Raw genomic sequence first — 22262 nt, 5'->3', positions numbered from 1 at the left:
AAGCACGACCATCGCCCTCCAGGACTTCCAGCATTTTCTTACTTTAGTATCTCTTGCCTGCTCCTTTTCCTGCTACTGCCTCACGCTGGCTCATATAAGCCAACCCAAGCGGGCGAAAACGCAGTGAGCCGCGACCGGATCCCTGCAACCACCTTACATTTTTTTTCAATCTGGCACACCACCATCGTGCATGGGAACCGACCACCGATGCGTGCCCCTCGGCAGTGGCAAACTCTTCAGTATTAGCTGATTGGGACTGGATCCTCCTGACGCCCCGCCCGTTACCTCCACCGGGTCCCCGTCGTATCAGCGGACAGTGCTGGGATTGTGAATTTAGGATTCTGATCTGAATGATGTGGGGTGCAAGTGCCAGGATGTATAGAGTATAAGAGAGGAACAGCCTTGCCAAAGGGTATATGGTCGATAGATCTGACCTTTTGACCCTGTTAACCCATTGACTGTCTACCTTTTTACAGTAGATGTAATGAACCGCACCCGTGCCAGAGATAGATGGGTGGGGGAACTGCCAGATATCAGGAGCTTGCGTTCTGCGAGGCGGGGGATGACCAGAGAGTGAATAAGAGTTTGGAAAGGGTTGTATTCTGGAAATATGTCAGGGATGGAAATGTCAGGACCGTGAGAAGGGCTGGATATGAGGAATATAGCCGAGGGTAGAGTCAAGTGTGACCCAGGCAACAGGCTTGGGAGGCTGAGGAAATCATTGGCAGCCTCACTGTGCCTGATCCTGCTCCAATAATGACACTGCCGAGTTATGGCTGCATGCATCAGCTGGAACACATGTTACGTCTCTCTGTTATTTCTCTAGGAACATGACATTGTTTTCTATAGATGCATGTTTCAGCAATTAGTGTTGCCTGAGGCAGCTACGGATCAGCCCATACATGTATGATCAATTGCGACAATTCATGGTTCCTCCTATACCCATGTCGGGGGATCGGCAAAATCCAGCATGTTGGAATACCGCGATTCGCAGATTAAACACAAAAATAATTGGACTCGGCGAGACTGGGATTGGTAACATGCCGTATTTTGCGGATTCCCAGGTGGAATGCGGATCATCGGAGTACGGCAGGGATTGGCTGTAGATGTATGGCCCAGTTTAGCTCAGTGGCAGCTATAGCTGCTGTTTTAGCCCTGTGTAATCTAGAGGTTACCACACAATTGGGGAGATGCATCAAACCTTTGAGGAGTTGCCTATAGCAACCAATGTATTCTAGCTATCATTTATCTAGCACAGAAGCTGACACTATGGGGCAGATTCAATTCCTGGCAGGAGAAATTTAAATAACCCTGTGGCGCTGTGTTTTACCCTGCAGCTTTCGGTGTTCAGTTACTAGACTGAGTATGAGATGCAGTGATTTGTATAGAAATTACTGCGTCTTTTTTCACGCACCTCCACGGCAGGTATGATTTTTCCTACAATCGTTAATTTTAGGAAATATCACCAGGACTTGCTCTGGCTCCCTTGTGACACACCCCCCCCGCCACACGCCTCCGGAAGGCCTAATTAAGCAATTGGAAGATACCAATTAGCTTAATTAGTCTGTAATTACTCACCTACCCAAGCAGAGTCTGCTGCACTCAGCGTCAGAAGCCAGTCTCCTGCAGCAGGGTGTGTCAGTGAGTGTATGTTTGACCTGTAGTGATGTCCCCGCCCCGAAGCCGTTCGCTGGGAGAACTACATCTCCCAGCAGCCCCAGGGACTGACTTCTGTGATGAATAAGTTGAGACACAGTAGTTGCCATCGTTTTATATTGCCCCCCCCCCCCCCCCCCCCCAAAAAAAAAAAAAATTATACAGCCTGGGTACATTGGTTTCCACAGGGAAACATCAGGGTGTAGAGCGGGATCTTGATCCAGGGCACCATCAGGCAAAGCTTTCACTGTGCCTGGATGAATTGAGGCCTCCTCTATAACCCAGTCTCCAGGGACTGAGAGCTTAGTTTCGAGTGGTGCCTGTAGCAGCAGGTCAACTAACAGGCGGGCTGTACTGGGCAGCCCTGAAGATGCTAAGAAGACTTCAAGGGACGCAGCACTGTCAGGGTGACATTAAGTGCTGCATCTCCGTCACCTCCCAAGCGGCGCCGCATACTTCCGCTGCTCAGTTCCCGGGTATTTGCAGGGAGATTCTCCAGCTTAGGCACACGGTCGCAGACGCTTTCCTGGTTCACGTGGCTGCTACAAAGGGAGGAGGTAAGAGGGTCCCCCATGCGGGACCCGCCACTGAATCATGTTCCTGACCGCAGTCTAGGGTGACTGACTGCGACGCTGGCGTGGACACTGTTACCGAGCAGGGACCCCACTATATCCGCCAGGGCATAGGAATACAGGTCGGGTGTACTAACGCCCATTTTGATAAGGCTCCGTAGTACCGGAGGTATGGTCCAGCATAGGGGAGTCGGCGCTTGACCTGTAGCCCCGACCCAGGGCGCCATCTCCTCGCAGATTTCCCACCCTGGAGCTGCCTCGCACTCTCCTTCAGTTCCTGACAGAGACGCTGAGCGCCATCTGTGTACCTGTTAAAGGTGCTGTGTTTTTTTTGTGTGTGTGTGTGTGTGTGTGTGTGTGTGTGTATATGTAATATATATTTATATGTAGTCCAGTGCAGTTTTATTGTGCTTATAATAATCTCTGCATTGCCTGTGACTGTGTGTGCCTGTATCTGCTGTATGGTTTCACTCTCGTGTGTATCCCATCTAAAAGTATCAATCACTATTTCTGCTGCGGGGTACACTGGGCTCCACAAGGATTAACATTGGGTGTAGAGTAGATCCGAGGCACCAACAGGCTCAAAGCTTTGGCTATTCCCAAGATGCACAGCGCCGCCGCCTCTATAACCCCGCCTCCGTGCACAGAAGCTCAGTTTGTAAGTTGGTGCCATGTAGTAAGCAGGCAATCAATAGAGGGGCTGCCTTTGCAGCCCATATTATAGCTTATATTGAAGAAAAGCAAACTTTCAAGACTTCAAGGGCTGCAGCTTTTATGTATGTCATAAGACATACTCAGCTGCAGCTCCATCACTCCCCCAGCGGCGCTGTATGCTCCCGCGCCCTGGTTGCCGGGTTACTACAGCGGAGGCTCCGGTGTCCTTCTTGTTAGTCACATACACCCGCTGCTGCTATCCAGGATCGCGTGGCCGCAGGTACAAGGGGAGGTAAGGGGTCTCTTTGGCCGCTGTTAACCGCAATCCGGCGTGGCCGTGGGAGGTGGGTCGCACGCGATGTCATGGACAGTGTTACTGGGCAGCGGCTCCACTAGCCGCCGGGACACTGGGCACAGGTGGGGTTTTTGCTCTCGTAAAACCCCTTTTTTAATAGCCCGCAGCGCCCGGTGGTGATGCCAGCAGGGAGAGCAGGCCTGACCTGTAGCCCCTCCCCCAGCCCCAGGGTGCCTTTTCTGTGGATGTTCCCGCCCTGGAGCTGCATATCTCTCCCTCACTCCCTGTCAGCAGCCATCACTATGGAGCTGAGCTGTTCCTGGGATTGCTGGGGCAAATCCTCTGTAAAGCCGCCTGATCGCCAGCGCTGTGCATTTTACAGGACACTTAAGTATTCTACCTGTCACTGGGACAGTGTTAGTTAAGAAAAAGTGCATACATTCAGGGCTGTGTGGTGCAAACACCCTGTGATATACATCCAGTATCTACTGTGCTTTGTTATATCTATTGATAACATATATAGCTATACAGAGTATTACTTTGTATTGCTAGTCCAGTGCAGTTTTATGGTGCATCATTTCTGCATGGTACGCTTGTGACTATATATGTGTGTGTGTGTGTGTGTGCATGTAGCTGCTGCGTGGCTGCCATATTGGGTATTTCACTCAGCGTGCTACTCCTATATTCCATAACCTGAGGGGGCTAAGTGTATCAGGTTTTTTGTATAATATAGGTTTTTGCTTGTGATTTATAGTCACCATATATCTCTTGGATTCCCGATTTGTGCTGACCGTCACACTTCACTGGGAGTTCTTGCTAGATATATCTTGCTAGGTATATCGCTGCTAAGTATTGTACCAGGTTGCCCGATATTGTGCTTTTTGTTATGTCGGCTACACGAGGCAACGGAGCTGGGGCTTCTCCCACATTGCGTGGTGGTGATGCCACAGACATTTTGGAGGATGATAATATGGCAGCAGAGAGTTCAGGTTCAGGGGGTTCCTTACCCCCCAGTGGGTCTGTAGCACCGGGGGCAACTAATGACCCACCTTGGGCTACCTTTTCCACGCTGTTAAACACACTTGTAACTAAATTGGTGCCCCCTGTGGGACCACCTGTGCCATTGCAGCAGTTTATGGTCCCTGCTGTTAATCCGCAATGGGCAGATCAAACCTCCACTCAGTTACAGCACTTGAACCGGTCGCTGACTAAATCTAAGTGTCACTCTTGCCCGCCTAAGACTAAGACGTCTTCTAAACGGGCCATTACCTCCTCACAATCCACTGCTATCCCAGACACGTCCTCTGAGGAGGATGGTGCATATACTTATCCCACAGACACTGACTCAGATGCTTCTGATGGGGACGGGAAGTCAATGGTGGATGTCCCTGATTTGATTGAGGCAATTAGGCTCATTCTTCAGGTTTCTGATGATCCTGAACCTGAGGCTGTCTCTAAAATGCTGGACAGATTTAAACGCAAGAGGGTGGTTAAACAAGTTTTACCTCATTCTCAACACCTGGCTGACATTCGCCAGGAATCCTGGGAAAATCCATGGACACTCACAATCAATGGTTGTTCTTGTCTCAGGAGAAAGTCCTTAAGCTTCAGGACAGGATTCGATGCCGCCTATCTCGTCCGCAAGTGTCGATACATTTGGCAATGCAAGTGCTAGGTCTCATGGTGTCGGCTTTCGACATAGTGGAGTATGCTCAATTACATTCTCGCCCTCTGCAGAAGTTAATTCTGACCAAGTGGGACAGCCTGCCTCACCGGATCAGATCTCACAAGGTCCGCTTGTCACTGAGCTGGTGGCTTCAGGACCAACGATTGAGCAGGGGCCGTCCCTTCTGGATACCCAACTGGGTCCTGCTGATGACAGATGCCAGTCTGAGAGGTTGGGGCGCAGTGTTGGAACAACACTCTCTTCATGGTCGGTGGACCAAGGAGGAGTCTACTCCCGATAAATATTCTGGAACTGCGGGCAGTGTTCAATGCATTGACAATGGCTCAGCATCTAATACAGAACAGACCTGTTCAAGTACAGTCAGACAGCACCACCACGGTGGCGTACATCAATCATCAAGGCGGCACTCGAAGCCGCATGGCAATGAGGGAAGTATCACGGATTCTTCAGTGGGCAGAACGCCATCTGCCGGCCATATCCGCAGTGTTCATTCCTGGGGTCCTAAACTGGGAAGCGGACTTTCTCAGTCGTCAGGACGTACACGTTGGAGAATGGAGCCTCCATCCAGAGGTGTTTCAACTTCTCGTGGACAAGTGGGGCCTTCCAGATGTGGACCTGATGGCGGCTCGACACAATCACAAGGTTCCGGTTTTTGGAGCAAGGACAAGGGATCCTCAAGCAGCGTTCGTGGATGCTCTGTCAATCCCATGGAACTTTCGGCTGCCGTACGTGTTCCCTCTGGTGTCACTCCTGCCCAGAGTAATACGGAAGTTCAAGCAAGAAGGAGGAAACCTACTTCTGATCGCTCCAGCGTGACCCAGACGGCACTGGTTCTCCGATCTACAGGGCCTATCGCTAGATCATCCCCTTCTACTTCCACAACGACCAGACCTCCTCGTTCAGGGCCCTTGTGTTTACCAGGACTTGGCCCATGTGGCTTTGACGGCATGTCTCTTGAAGCTTCCGTCCTGAGGCCCAGGTGTTTTTCTGAGGCGGTCATTCAAACTATGTTGAAGACCCGTAAGCCGGCTTCTGCTTGGATTTACCATAGGGTCTGGAATGCTTACTTTACTTGGTGTGCGTCTCACAATCATGACGTTTTCAAGTTTAGCATGGCCAAACTGTTGGCCTTCCTACAACAGGGCCTGGACTTAGGCCTGCGTTTGGCCTCCCTCAAGGTTCACATTTCTGCCTTGTCGGTTTGGTTTCTGCTGGCTATTGCTTCAGCTAGAAGGGTCTCGGACTTGGGTGCCTTATCCTATAAGTCCCCCCATTTGATTTTTCATCGTGACCGGGCAGTTCTTAGAACGCGACTGGGTTATTTACCCAAGGTGGTGTCTTCCTTCCACCTTAACCAGAAGATTGTGGTTCCGGCCTTTAATTCTCCTGAGTCGTCTTCCAAAGAGCGGTTTTTGGATGTGGTACAGGCTCTCCATATCTATGTGAAGAGAACATCCTCTATTAGGAAATCTGATTCTCTGTTTGTACTGTTTGGTTTTCACAAACGTGGCTGGCCTGCTTCCAAGCAGACTCTGGCCAGATGGATTAGAATGGTGATTGCACATGCTTATGTACAGGCTGGTCGTCCAGCTCCTGCTACCATCAAAGCCCATTCTACTCGGTCGGTTGGACCTTCTTGGGCGGCCCACCGTGGTGCAACCCTTGTACAATTGTGCTAGGAGGCTACGTGGTCCTCAGGGAACACGTTTATAAGGTTCTATACTTTTGCCTCCCAGGAAGCTTCCTTTGGACGCCGGGTTCTTGTGCCCGCTACAGTGCGTCCCCTCCCATAAGGAACTGCTTTAGGACATCCCCGATATTAATCCTTGTGGAGCCCAGTGGACCCCGCAGCAGAAAACGAGATTTATGGTAAGAACTTACCGTTGTTAAATCTCTTTCTGCGAGGTACACTGGGCTCCACAAGGCGCCCACCCTGACGCACTTAGCTTCTTTGGGTTGGTGTGGCATAGCCGTTGACACCCTCTCCTGTGGTGAGTGCGTGGTGTATTTGGCTATGAGCGATTGTCGTCTCTGGTACCTGCTACTGCATTGGGCTAGTTAGCGAAACTGAGCTCCTGTGCACGGAGGCGTGGTTATAGAGGAGGCGGCGCTGTGCATCTTGGGAACAATCAAAGCTTTGAGCCTGTTGGTGCCTCGGATCAAGATCCTACTCTATACCCGCTGTTCATCCTTGTGGAGCCCAGTGTACCTCGCAGAAAGACATTTAACAACTGTAAGTTCTTACCATAAATCTCGTTATTCTGTACCTAAAGGGACTAGGGGGGGCCATTCCGAGTTGATCGCTCGCTAGCTATTTTTTGCAGCGCTGCGAACAGATAGTCGCCGCCTATAGGGGAGTGTATGTTTGCTTTGCAAGTGTACGATCGCATGTGCAGCCGAGCACTACAAAAAATGTTTTGTGCAGTTTCTGAGTAGCTCAGAACTTACTCAGTTGCTGCGATCATTTCAGCCTGTTCAGGACCGGAATTGACGTCAGGCATCCGCCCTGCAAACGCTTGGACACGCCTGCGTTTTTTTCAACCACTCCCAGAAAACGGTCAGTTGACACAATGCCCCCTTCCTGTCAATCTCCTTGCAATCAGCTGTGCGAATGGATTCTTAGTAAAATCCATTGCTCAGCAACGATCTGCTTTGTACCCGTACGACGCGCCTGCGCATTGCGGTGCATACGCATGCGCAGTTCTCACCTGATTGCAGCACAGCAAAAAATCCTAGCGTGCGATCAGATCGGAATGACACCCAAGGGGCCTAATTCAGAGTTGATCGCAGCAGCAAATTTGTTAGCAGTTGGGTAAAACCATGTGCACTGCAGGGGGGGCAGATGTAACATGTGCAGAGAGAGCTATATTTGGGTGGGGTCTTTTCAAACTGAAATCTAAATTGCAGTGTAAAAATAAAGCAGCCAGTATTTACCCTGCACAGAAACAAAATAACCCACCCAAATCTAACACTCTCTGCACATGTTATATCTGCCCCCCCCCCCCTCCCTGCAGTGCACATGGTTTTGCCCAACTGCTTACAAATTTTATGCTGCGATCAACTCTGAATTACCCCCTAGGTGCGTCAGTGTCCTCTAATATAGTGTACACAGTACTTATCGTTATACGGATATTTTACTGTGTTACAGTCACGTACAACCGGGATTTAGGGGGTCATTCCGAGTTGATCGCTAGCTGCCGTTGTTCGCAGCGCAGCGATCAGGCTAAAAATCAGCATTTCTGCGCATGCGTATGCACCGCAATGCGCAGGCGCGTCATACGGGTACAATGAGCATCGTGTGTTTGCACAGAGTGTAACGAACATTCCAGTCGCACGGCCGAACACAGGAAGATTGACATGAAGTGGGCGTTTCTGGGTGTCAACTGACCGTTTTCAGGGAGTGCTTAGAAAAACGCAGGCGTGGCTGGGCGGGTGTGTGACGTCAAAAGCCGTCCCTCCGTCGTTAGAATCAACGCACACGAAGAGTAAGTCCAGGACTGGTCTTGTTTTGCACAAAAAGATTTCGCACTTCTGCAAAGCGAAAATACACTCCCCAGTGGGCGGCAACAATGCGTTTGCACGGCTGCTAAAAACTGCTAGCGAGCGATCAACTCGGAATGACCCACTTAGTTCACGAGTCTGTGTACTTTGTCCGCAGGTTGTGTACTTTGTCCGCAGGTTGTGTACTTTGTCCGCAGGTTGTGTACTTTTGTCTGGCTTAATCGTACTAATAGCCTGATTGTTGCTTTATTACAATGTCTAACAATAAGGGCAGTAAAGCTCTGGAGGCTCCTGTAATTTGCAAGGTATGCTCCAGAGGTTTACCTGAGGGAGAAGTATTGTGTGATGGTCTGTGTTCTCCCAGTCAGCCTGCAGCTCCTGTGTCTACAATGGAGCCACCCTGGGCTATGTTCACTACCCTCCTGGGGACTCTGGTGCCACTGCCACCACAAGTTGTCCCTATGGTAAATCCGCCTTGGGCGGAAAATGTTTCTAGCCAACTGCAGCAGTTAAATCAGTCTTTGGTTAGACCGAAATCTACTCCAGGTCACTCCCGTGTCCCTGGGTCCTCTAAGCGGGCTGCTTCCTCCTCACAATCCACTAACCTCTCTGATGTTACATCTGATGAGGAGGGGAGCATACGGTCCTGTCAGACACTGAATCTTGTGTTACTGACGAGGATTCTCCCTCACAAATTGATGTCCCTGCCCTAGTGGTTGCTATTAAGCAGATCCTACAAATCTCAGAAGATGAAGATTCCACTACAGTGGAATCTGCAGAGTTATGTAATAAATGGGAGAATCCGGCGCCGGTGTCTCGTGGTGTCGTCTACTCTGCCTGTCACCTCACTGAAGAAACTGATAGATAAGTGTGTGGATGGATGCCTAAAATCTATATATTTCCTCACAGGGGCCATTCATAGACCCACGATAGCTGCCTCTTGGGCCGCAAAAGGTATTGGGGCGTGGGTTCAGGCGTTAGAGGAAGAGATGCCCGAGGATATTTCTGACAGTGCCAGACAATACCTGTCTCACATTACCACCGCCGCCTATTACATTCAGGAGGCGTCCTCTGAGGCGGGGGTAATGGCAGCCAAAGCATCATCCACATCTGTCCTGGCTCACCGCATACTGTGATTAAAGTCGTGGAAAGTGGATTTAGACTCCCCTTCACTGGAGACATTTTATTTGGAGAGGACCTAAATAAAATAGTGTCTGAATTAGCAGCTACTAAGACTGATTCTCTTCCTCCTACTAATCCTTCTACACAGAAGGCGAAGACTACCACTTTTCGTTCCTTTCGACCTCAAGGGAAAGTCAAGGGTCAGACTTACCCGAGACAATCTCGTGCTTCCAAGACCACCAGGCCCAAGACGAAACAGCCCTGGGCAGCCCGTCAGCCTGCTTCATGACGGGGCGGGCCTCCCCTTGGGGGACCCCAGGGTGGGAAGCTGACCTCTACAGTCCGCCCAGGTCTGGTTAAAGACCACTTCAGATGCTTGGGTACTGGAAGTTGTCTCTCACGGGTACGCTGTCTCCTTCAAGAGACTGTCCCCCTCACCAGTTCAGCACTACAGTACTCCCTTCGGATCCATTGAAGGTGCAGGCTCTACAAACGGTGGTAGGTTCCCTCCTGAGTACAGGAGTTGTCGTACCGGTACCTCAGTCCCAGCGTGGCAGAGGCTATTATTGGACCCTGTTTCTAGTGCAGAGACCCAATGGGTCTTTTTGGCCTATACTCAACCTCAAATCACTGAACAAGTTTGTGAGGGTCGCCAAGTTTCGTATGGAAACGTTGCGCTCAGTCGTGCTGGCTATGGAACCCGGAGATTACATGGTATCCTGGTTATACAGGATGCTTATCTGCATATTCCTATTGCCATAACGCATCAGCAGTTCCTGCGGTTTGCTATTTGCAACAGTCACTACCTATTCAAGGCTCTGCCGTTTGAACTGTTCACAGCGCCTCAGATCTTCACCAAGGTTTTGCCCGTGATGACGGCCCACCTCCGTCGCCAGGGATTCAGAATCCTGCCGTATTTGGACGACCTGCTGATTCTGGCGAGTTCCCACAATGTCCTTAGTCATCTACAATTGACAGTGAGTTGCTTACAAGCCCACGGATGGCTGATCAACTGGACGAAGTCCTCGCTGGTCCCAGCTCAGAGCATGGTGCACCTAGGGGCGCTTCTGGACACACACAGTCAGAGACTGTTCCTGTCTCCAGGCAAGGACCTGAAAATCCAGGACAGGATAAGACACTCCATTCCGTCACTCCAGAGTGTTGATACACTCAGCGATGCAAGTATTTGGCCTGATAGTGTCGGCGTTCAACATGGTGACGTACGCTCAATTTTATTCCCTCCCTCTGCAATGATAATTCTTGCCAAGTGGGATGACCTGCCTCATCGGATCAGATACCAAATGATCTCGTTGACTCCAGAGGTTCTTTGTCGCTGACCTGGTGGTTCCAGGACCAGCAATTGAGCAGGGGCGGTCTCTTCTGGATCGCCGACTGGGTCCTCCTGACGACGAACGCCAGTCTGAGGGGATGGAGAGTGGTAATCAATCAACACTCTTTTCAGGGTCGGTGGACCAAGGAAACATCACTTTGCGTTATCACTTGCCCTGCCTCTGGTAAAAAAAACAGGCCTGTTCAGGTACGGTCAGACAACGCCACGACAGTGGCATATATAAACCATCAAGGCGGCACTCCAAGCCACATGGCTGTGAAGGAAGTGTCAAAAATCCTTTGTTGGGCAGTGTTCATTCCGGGTGTCCTAAACTGGGAAGCAGACTACCTCAGTCGCCAGGTCGTACATGCCGGAGAGTGGAGTCTTCATCCAGAAGTCTTTCAACTCCTAGTGGATAGGTGGGGTCTACCGGAGGTAGACCTCATGGCGTCTCGACACAATCACAAGGTTCCGGTCTTCGGATCTCGGACCAGGGATCCTCAAGCAGTGTTTGTGGATGCACTGGCGGTACCATGGAACTTTCCGCTGCCTTACGTGTTCACTCCAGTGTCACTCCTGCCCAGGGTTCTACGGAAGTTCAAACAGGAAGGAGGAATAATGCTTCTAGTCGCTCCAGCGTGGCCCAGAAGACATTAGTTCTCAGACCTGCAGGGTCTATTGACAGGGCATCCTCTTCTACTTCTTCAACGACCAGACCTCCTCGTACACAGCCCTAGTCTCTACCCAGACCTGGCCAGACTGGCTTTGACGGCGTGGCTCTTGAAGCATCACTCCTGAGAACCAGAGGATTTTCAGAGGCGGTTATTCAAACGATGTTGAAAGCCCGCAAACCGACCTCTGCCCGGATTTATTACAGGGTTTGGAATTCTTACTTCACCTGGTGTGCTGGGAAGAATTACGATGTCCATAGATTCAGGACTTCCAGAATACTGGCTATTCTGCAAAGAGGCCTGGACTTAGGTCTTCGTCTGGCCTCCCTCAAGGTTCATATATTTGCCTTGTCGGTTTGGTTTCAGAGAAAAATTGCCTCTATACCTGATGTTCATAACATTCATTCAGGGCGTTATTTGGATTCAGCCACCCTACGTCCATCCTGTGGCTCCATGTGATTTGTCTGTTGTGCTGCATGTCCTGCAAGAGTCTCCATTTGAACCTCTTGAATCAGTGGACCTTAAATGGCTCACAGCCAAGGTCCTGTTCTTGCTGGCTGTTGCCGCTGCAAGATGGGTGTCGTACTTAGGCGCTTTGTTCTGTCGTCCACCCTTTCTCATATTCCACCGGGACCGGGCAGTTCTATGAACTCGCCAAGGTTATTTGCCTAAGGTGGTGTCGTCTTTTCACCTTAACCAATAGATTGGGGTTCCGGCCTTTGTCTCTTCGGATTTGTCTCCCAAAGAACGTTCTTTGGATTTGGTTAGGGCTCTCCGTATATATGTGGAGAGGACTGCATCTATCATGAGGTCAGATGCCCTGTTTGTACTGTTTGGTTTTCACAAACGTGGCTGACCTGCCAATAAGCAAACCTTGGCCAGGTGTATTAGAATGGTGATTGCACAAGCCTATGCACAGGCTGGACTCTCAACTCCTGCTGCAGTTAAAGCCCATTCTACTCTGTCTGTTGGACCTTCTTGGGCGGCCCGCTGTGGCGCATCCCCAGAACAATTGTGCAAGGCGGCTACGTGGTCCTCAGTGAACACGTTTATTAGGTTCTATGCCTTTGATACTTCCGCCTCCCAGGATGCTTTCTTTGGACACCGGGTTCTCTTACACACTAAGGCGCATCCCCTCCCTTGAGGAACTGCTTTAGGGCATCCCCGATGTTTCCCTGTGGAAACCAATGTACGCTGCTGCAGAAAAGGAGAGCTATGGTAGACTTACCATTGTTAACTCTCTTTCTGCAAAGTACATTGGGTTCCACAGGGCGCTCACCCTGATGCACCAAGCTTCTTTGGGTTGTATGGCATTAACCGCTGGTACCCTCTCCTGTCATGAGAATGTGGTTCTATGTGATTAACATCTGCCTTTCTTTTAACTGCTCCTGCATTGGACTGGTTAACGAAACTGAGCTTTCAGTGCCTGGAGGCGGGGTTATAGAGGAGGCCCCAATGTATCCTGGGACAGTCAAAGCTTTGCTGATGGTGCCTCTGGATCAAGATCCCGCTCTACACCCCGATGTTTCCCTGTGGAACCTAATGTACTTCGAAGAAAATTAGTTAACAATGGTGAGTCTACCATAACTCTCCTTATTACATATACATATGACATTTAATTGCATCTTATAGAATGCATCATACAGTACATTGCTGCCTTGCTGTGAGATTATATCCATAAGTCCACAGTGCCGTACAGATGGCAAACAATAAGACGGTAAGAGAGGAGGGACGACAAACGTAAGACATACGGTGTGAGCGAGTGTAGGGGAAGCTAGGTGCAGGCTGGGGGATAGGCTGATGAAATGAGGGAGATCATTCCAATGCTAGGTGGCAGCACGGGAGAACTCTTGGAATCTTGAATGAGATGTCGTTACCGGAATGGAGGAAAGGCCACGATCATTGGCCTACTAGGGGGTAAATTTACTTAGCTGGGAGTTCTATTTAAGATGGGATGTTGCCCATAGCAACCTATCAGATTACAGGTATTATATTCTAGAAGATGCTAGATAATTGAGAAGTAGAATCTGATTGGTTGCTATGGGCAACATCCCATCTTAAATAGAACTCCCATCTTAGTAAATTTACCCCCAGGGCGGGAGGGAGTGTGTATGGAGATGTAGGGAGCAGTGGAGTTGGAGAGGGACTTGTGCATGATGTTCAGGAGTTTGAAGATGATTCTGTAAGGCAGTGGTTCCCAAACTGTGCGCCTAAGGTGCTGTGGGTCTCTTGCTGGGGTGCCTGGGACAAAATCAGATTTAATTATGGTCAAAGTTATAGGCAAAACCAGTGCTAGTGACGGCCAACCATAGATTATGTAGACAAACAGAAGCACAACTATATACTGCCACATAATAGACCCTAATGATGGCAGGTAGGTACAATTTACTTTTTCCCCCCAAATTTATCAATAAAAAAACTTATCTAGGGGTGCTGTGAAAAAAATGCTGGTACTCTAGGGCGCCGTGACTCAGAGTTTTGGAACCGCTGCTGTAAGGGATGGTGCACCTAATGTGGCGGAGATAGCACCTGTGGTCCTTTGAGTTCCCTTTTCCTTTACACTTCCCCTCTAGAACTACATATGCCTTCATCCTTTCACATCTCAGCTGCTTAACACCTAATAGGATCGCTATAAATGTCCGCGAATCTCATGGCGTCATCGTCATTCATGGTGTCCTTCTCTTGATCTTTTTCAGCATCCTGTCCTGCTCCTTTCTTCTTCTCTCCCCAATGCTTCAGCTCTACTGCTTTATGCTGTGTCTGTAGATCGCTCTCCATCTCTGATACTCCCCACCCCACCCCATGAATGCTTCAATGATTCACTAAAGTCTTCAGACTGCTTCGTGAAATGTCCCTACTACGTCCTCGTTCCCCATCCTCCGCAACAACACCTTTGTTCCCTCTCCGTGTCACCTTTGTACCCAACTTCTCTCTTTCAGAATGTAAGCTCTCCCCTTCATTACACTGCACCAGGTTGCAGAGGCGAAGCTTGTGACTGGTGGGCCCAGGGGCAAATATATAGTTTGCACCCCCCTTCTCCACCCCAACCCAAGTTTGCAATGGTATCCGTTCACATGGTCGACCATGTTATGGTCGACAGTCATTAGGTCGACCACTATTGATTGACATGGTCGACATGGACACATGGTCGACACATGAAAGGTCGACATATGAAAAGGTCGACATGGGTTTTTTAACTTTTTTTTCTTTTGGGGAACTTTTCCATACTTTACGATCCACATGGACTACGATTGGAACGGTAAAGTGTGCCGAGCGAAGCGAAGGCACCATGCCCGAAGCATGGCGAGCGAAGCGGTGCACTAATTGGGGTTCCCAGTCACTTTACGCAAAAAACAACACCAAAAAAAGTAAAAAAACTCATGTCGACCTTTTCATATGTAGACCTTTCATGTGTCGACCATTTTCATGTGTCGTCCATGTCGACCATGTCAATGTCGACCAATAGTGGTCGACCTAATGACTGTCGACCATAACATGGTCGACCATTCATACCGGAACCGTTTGCAATATGCCACATGGGAATAGGTGACAGTGTAAGGCAGGGGGAGGCAGAGGTTGACTTAGAGAGGCAGAAGGTGACTGAGGAATGGGAGGCAGAGGGTGACAGGGAGAGAAAGTGGGTAACGGAGTGACAGTCGGTGGCAGGGGTACAAGTACAGTGTCCTGCAGGAGCGTGCAGATCAGGTGTACACACACACACACAACAATCCGGCCGATAATCTCTTTCCAATTTGGCCGGAAACTACATATAGGTCCACGATCGTTCTAATGGGTACCTAGCTTTATATGCACAGCTGCGATTTAGCTCAAAGGGTACTTGTTAAATGATGTGTCTCTCCGGTTGTGCACCCCCTAATGTAATGCGCTGAGCGTGCGTATGATAGCTGATCCAGACTCGTAGGACATTTGGATACAATCGGAGAACACATTGGCGAAAGAGTTACCGTAGCAAAAATATCGCTAGACGAACTACAGCTAGAACGCTATTTCCCATCTGTTTCAATATGCCGTACAGCGCCTTGGCTGGCTTCCAGACTCCGCAAGAACTGGCTGTTTGAATTACAAATGAACTGACAAAATGCTCATGTTTCTGCATTTCGCTAATTAATATGATTAAATTAACATTAATATCATTAAAGCCCAGGCACATTACTGTATGGTGTAATTATACATTGCCTTTCTGAATAGGAATTATTGGAATTGGGCGCCCTCTGCTGGTTAGTAGTCATACCGAGCTTTAATTCTGCTAAGCAGCTGTATGTGGGACTGGATGAGCCGCATAAATAGATACTGGGGGTAATTCCAAGTTGATCGCAGCAGGATTTTTGATAGCAACTGGGCAAAACCATGTGCACTGCAGGGGAGGCAGATATAACATGTGCAGAGAGAGTTAGATTTGGGTGGGGTGTGTTCAATCTGCAATCTAAATTGCAGTGTAAAAATAAAGCAGCCAGTATTTACCCTGCACAGAAACAATATAACCCACCCAAATCTAACTCTTTCTGCACATGTTATATCTGCCTCCCCTGCAGTGCACATGGTTTTGCCCAGTTGCTATCAAAAATCCTGCTGCGATCAACTTGGAATTACCCCCATTGTACAGAGCAGCTACCTGCTTTACTGCACTACTAGTGTTAGTTTGTCTGGGCTCCTTGCTGCATTGTCTGCTCCTCACCTCTATCCTCAGCAGTGCACCTGCCTCTTGTTGATGCAGCTCCGGGTGTGCACCAGTTACTGTACAGTGGAAATAAACCAGCAAAATACAATCACCTTTCCCACAAACTCTACAAGTCTCTGCCTTTGCTGACTGAGTTTTTATGGTAATCTCTTACAAGGTGGCTAGTACAGCACTATGGGGGTAATTCAGAGTTGATCGCAGCAGCAAATTTGTTAGCAGTTGGGTAAAACCATGGGGGCCATTCAGACCTGATCGCAGCTCTGCAAAAAATAGATAGCATGCGATCAGGTCAAAACTCTGTAAAACTGCGCACGCGTATGCACCGCAATGCGCAGGCGCGTCGTATGGGTACAAAGCGGATCGTTGCTGGGCGATGGATTTAACAAAGAATCCATTTGCACAGCTGATTGCAAGGAGATTGACAGAAAGAGGGCGTTTATGGGTGTCAACTGACCGTTTTCAGGGAGTGGTTGGAAAAACGCAGGCATGTCCAAGCGTTTGCAGGGCGGGTGTCTGACGTCAATTCTGGGACCGGACAGGCTGAAGTGATCGCAGCGGCTGAATAAGTTCAAACCTACTCAGAAACTGCACAAAACTTTTTTGTACTGCTCAGCTCCACAAGCGTTCGCACCCTATAGGCGGCGACTATCTGATTGCAGCGCTGTAAAAAATAGCTAGCGTGCGATCAGGTCGGAATGACCTCCATGTGCACTGCAGGGGGGTCAGATGTAACATGTGCAGAGAGAGTTAGATTTGGGTGGGTTATTTTGTTTCTGTGCAGGGTAAATACTGTCTGCTTTGTTTTTACACTGCAGTTTAGATTTCAGTTTGAACACACCCCACCCAAATCTAATACCCCTTTCACACTGCCAATGCCGGATCCCACTCAGGAATTGGAAACGGGTCCTTTTGCGGGTGGGATCCGGCATTGGCCGATGCTGCAGGCTTCCCCGACCCGGCAATATGCCGGGCGGGTTGCCATAGCAGCAGGGGGCGGAGGTAGAGGCGGCGCTGGGAGATGAGATCATCTCCGCGCCGCCTCTCCCCGCTGTAGTAAACGGGTCCCGGGACGCATTGACCCGGGAGCCTGTTTACGCAGCCACTGACCTGGTATTCAGCCCGGGTATAACACTGCTTTATTCCCGGATTGAATTGCCGGGTCAGGCGACCCGGGATTTCGGCTATGCCCCTTTCACACCGCGCGCTGACCCGTGTCAACCCGGCAATATGCTGTGTCGATACCGGGTTATTTGTGCGGTGTGAAAGGGGTATAACTCTCTCTGCACATGTTGCATCTGCCCCACCAGCACTGTGTATGGTTTTGCCCAACTGCTCACAAATTTGCTGCTGCGATCAGATCTGAATTACCCCCTATGTATGTAGTGGGCAAGTATCGTCTGTGTCAGATTGTGTGACGCTACAGTGCAGGTTTCCATTGCATGTCTTCAATAGGACAGGCTTTGGCAGTAATGGCAGTCATTTAACCAGAATGCAAAACTACTTTTACACTTAGAGGGAGACTTCTCAAACCTGCTAAATAGACCCAATGCTAGCAATTGTGATGCTTGATATGGCTATTGAAAGCAATAGGATCATTGGGGGTCATTCCGAGTTGATCGCTAGCTGAAAATGTTCGCTGCGATTAAGTAAAAAAAACGGCACTTCTGCGCATGCGGTGTAGTGCGCATGCGCAACGTACTTTCACAACGGCCGATGTAGTTTCACACAGGGTTTCTGGGTGTCAACTGACCGTTTTCAGGGAGTGTTCGAAAAAACGCAGGCGTGCCAGGAAAAATTCAGGCGTGGCTGGGCGAACGCAGGGCGTGTTTGTGACGTCAAATCCGGAACTGAACAGTCTGAAGTGATCGCAAGCGCTGAGTAGGTCTGAAGCTACTCAGAAACTGCACAATATTTTTTTGTAGCCGTTCTGCGATGCATTCGTTCGCACTTCTGCTAAGCTAAAATACACTCCCAGTGGGAGGTGGCTTAGCGTTTGCACGGCTAGCGAGCGATCAACTCGGAATGACCCCCCAATATCATATGTTGGAAGCATGCTCAGACAGTAACTATATTTTTTCCATCAAATGTTCGGTCATCCCCCGACCGCCATACACGGCGCACTGATGCCATGACTGCTCTGCGCATTTCATCCAGTTTGCCCACCCATACGTGTGATCATGTTGGACAGTGTGTAGAAGGATTGCACAATGGCTGGCCAGTGCAGCGACCTCATTCAGCTTCAGTTCCAGTTCTTTTAAATTGCTTGCGATCGCATGCTGGGGGCCGCCCAGCACAGGAAAATGCCTCCCAGCGTGCTATTGGCCGCCAGCTATGCGATCACAAGTCTTTTGCGATCGCATCGCTGAATCAGGGGTGCGAAGGCAGGTGCAGGATGGCCATGTTTTCGCCACAGCCGGCGTGTGTGATGTCACACGGTCGCCCCAGAAATAAACTGCCCTGACCCGCCCCCGTTTTCACCACCCTGCCCCTGCAATGCCGCATCGCAGCCTTGGACTGCCCCGCGTACACTTCTGCCTGTCAATCAGGCAGAAGCGTTCGCATCTCCCTGCACTTGCACTGCCCCGTGAAACTGGAGAATACGATTGTTTCGTTTCATGCTGAATAAGACCCATAGAGCAGTGGGGAGTGGACTCCTTTTATTAATTACACAAACTACTGCCAGACCTAGATATATTACTTGTAATCCAACTACTGTTTTCTGGAGTTAAATGTCTATGGTAGATCCAAAGGATCTGTTAGATAAATACTTTACACCTTGTATTGTCCGCTCTAACGGCACTCTCTTTTGGGGGCCAGGGTAATGAAATCTTCTGACTGAGATGGACAAATGCTTTATTATTAAACTACAGACAATTTTTTGCTTTTAAAAAATACCGTAAAACATTGATTTTTTTCCATTTTTTTTTTTTTTTTTTTTGTACCGATTTAGTAACTTTTTTTGTGAAGTTTGTAGAATCTGTAGCCTGAAGAAGGATTCTAATGCAGTATGCATCCGTGACCCAGCATCCCAGAGGTTCCCGACACTGGAATAAGCCTTAGGAATAAGCCTCCTCTCACTGCTGCTGGCCAGTAATACTGGAGAGGTGTTTTTATCATTGCAGTAAGTGACAATAGTATATCTTTCTTTTAGAACCATAATAATAATAACGGACCCCTTTCTAGCACTATAATCATGTATCGCTATATACCCCATACCCCAAGTTGTATTTCCTGCTCTGTATCTTGGAATTTTTGCTATAGGACTAATCTCTCTAAGAAGAATCGTTTTGCTTGTTAATTGTTCCAAGGACACACAAGTATATAATATCTGTCTCTGCAAGTCTGTACTTGTCTTAGCGCGGATATTTCTGCATGGTTATAACGTTTATTTCTATGTATGTGTAATGCAGAGATACCGTCCAACAGGGATGTAAAACACGCAGGAACAAACCCAAAAGCTGGCCAGTTTTACTCATTAATATCTTAAACGCCAACCGTATACTCCTCACTATACCTGGGCTAGTCCGTGACGGTACTCCAACCGTATTCTACCAACATCCCTCTGAGGTTCAACATAACCCCAACTTTTTCAAATACTACTGCGAAGAACACGCTTGTGTCTGTATGCACGAAGGGTATTTAACACTATCACGTATGTATGACCCTATGTAACGTTTCCCCGATACTATAGATCCTCTAATGAAAGTGTTGAGTTGTGTAGAGATATCACTTACTGCTGCTTTAGTGCATAGGGCGAGGGTTTATCCTTCCTCAGCTGATGCATCTCTGGTACAAGGCACCTTGCCCGAAGCATGGTGAGCAAAGAGAGCCATACGAGGGGACACGGTGCACTAATTGGGGTTCCCGGTCACTTTACGAAGAAAACGATATAAGAAAAATGTGAAAAACTCATGTCAACCTTTTTCCCAATGTGCAAGTCCATTCTATCCCAGAGTCTTCTGGTTGAGGACGTATACACCGAGATGTGCTGTATTGTGGCAGTCAGGCTTATAACGTACAGAGCAGATGATGGCAGTGAAAGCTATGTACACGGCCGTGGCATAGGCCGTCTGTAACCGCACTACGGCACGTGGCTACAGTCCGCCATTAGTCTCTGAGGAAGGAGTTTCTCAACATCTCTAAAACTTTCTACTTAATCAAGTCAAGCTCATTTAATGATCGTCCTCTCTGTGGCGCACAAGGAGTAACAATGCTTTTAGCCAGGGGAATGGAAGGAGAGAGGAATTGCTTAATCAGGTCCACTCATGCAAGCCTCTGCCCGAGATTATTGAATTCCTGGTCTCTGTAGAATGTTAATGAAGCCGCGTACAGTGGAGAATTCCAGTTCTTTGTCAATACTGCTCGATAAGTTGTCCAGCTCTGTAATCAGGAGGAATGGGTGTTATCTTTCTGTAAGGAATAGCTGGCGGGGGAGAGCAGAGGGTGGCTCGGGTAGCTCAGGGTGCAATTACCTGGCTGATGAGGCAAGATCCGTCCTTGGTAGAGGTGATGCTGGTGGCTGGGCTTCAGTATTATAACAGTTTATATAACGCCAGTCATATTACGCAGGGCTGTTCTCACTTCCAGTAAACCCACATCAGTCTTCACTGCGCTGGAGACTCTGGCTCAGTGGGTGTGAATATGCAATGGCAAACTCGCATCATTAAACTTGCGTACATTGCGCGAATGTGCGCACCAAAAAACACCATTGGAAATACCAATTCGCTGTAGTTGTAATGAGGTACAAACAGCGACCTGGGAGGAGTGCATGAAAAAGTGGGGAAACCATCCTTGACCCCCCAATACTACCAACAGAGATGATAGGACCATGTAGAGGATGTTAGCGGTATGTGTTTAAAATACAGACCGTCGGGATTCCGGCGGTCGCAATACCGAGGCCGATATCCCGATGGTATAATGCCACCCATTGGTTTAATGCCACCAGCACAATACCGGCAAATTGATTCTCCCTCTATGGGTTTCCACGAGCGCAGTGAGCTACCGTACCCGCAGCGTGGCGTCTGTTGCTGACATTGTGGCGGACGGGATGCCGCTGTCAGTATGGTGAAGCCAGCAACTGTTTTGCATCATATAGAAGTCTTTCCAGCACTGTGGGGTACAGAAACATGTCTGTATAGTCATTTGTCAGTGTTTTTAAACAACTTTATAAAAAGATTTAATAAACACTTTTACTTCTCATCTGTAAGTTGAAAAATCCCTCTCCCATGAATACGGCACCTCCGTCTATCTGCCCATATCATTGCACCTCTATAAACATGTCCCATATCATTTCCCATCTCCACGTACCGGTCCTGCATCATTTAACCCAGTATTGAGCTTTTTTGAGAAGTTCGCCAGAAAACAGATTTAAAAAAAAAAAAAAATGTATTGCCCAAATTATACAATTTAAACCGCTCTAGTGGCGGGAAGTGATGGAGTCCAAGATCACTGGAGGTGCGAGATCCCGGGCGATATTGGATTTTTTTTTTTTTTTAAAGGGGCAATCACTTATAAGGTATGGTTGTGCCTTGTGAGTGTTTGCCCCTTTAAAAATAAAGATTTCCCCTACCTACTCACTTACTCAGCCGGGTGCGCACAATAAAAAGTGATCTCACAGGGAGAACGGAATGCGAGTTTGCAATTGGATTACAACTGCAATTCACCTTGCAGCTTTGTCGTGAAAACGGCTTGCACAAGCCATCTTGCACCCAATTGGATTGACCCGCTCAATGACTAAGACGCACGCATACACTGTGCCACCATGCTGCCCAGATTGTTCCGTTGTCAGCAGTAAACGATAGGGTGGAAGGCATTAAGGTTTCAGTGGAAGACGCTCTGATCACTGAAGATGACTGCTTGCATATGTGCAAATATTTTTTCTGCGGACTTTTCCATGTCTGTATTTTGGGTTACATGAAGATACGGTACCTGGAACCTTAAATCTGTCATAAACATAAGCCGACCCTTATATTGCCTGTCCAAGAGTAATTGTCTGCAAGTGTCTATTGAACGCAGCTCTATAAACTGTTAGAGTCTGCCCATACTGGGTACATGACATTGTATTTACACCGTGTC

At 48.8% G+C, this 22262-nt stretch overlaps 1 long non-coding RNA gene across 5 annotated transcripts in view; it reads left to right on the top strand.

Moving 5' to 3' along the window:
* The window catches only part of LOC134981074 (uncharacterized), a 304398-nt gene that overhangs the window by 41352 nt on the left and 240784 nt on the right, over positions 1-22262 (top strand). The window contains exon 3 of one of the 5 annotated variants that reach the window (XR_010190509.1): positions 19138-19308. The exons of 3 other annotated variants lie outside the window; for them this stretch is intronic. This is a non-coding gene — a long non-coding RNA (uncharacterized LOC134981074). The remainder of the gene's footprint in view (positions 1-19137; positions 19309-22262) is intronic. One more of the 5 variants, XR_010190510.1, reaches the window with a different exon arrangement.

Source organism: Pseudophryne corroboree, chromosome 12, assembly GCF_028390025.1.
Source record: "Pseudophryne corroboree isolate aPseCor3 chromosome 12, aPseCor3.hap2, whole genome shotgun sequence".
Classification (NCBI taxonomy): domain Eukaryota; kingdom Metazoa; phylum Chordata; class Amphibia; order Anura; family Myobatrachidae; genus Pseudophryne; species Pseudophryne corroboree.
This window is presented reverse-complemented; position numbering and strand designations above follow the sequence as displayed.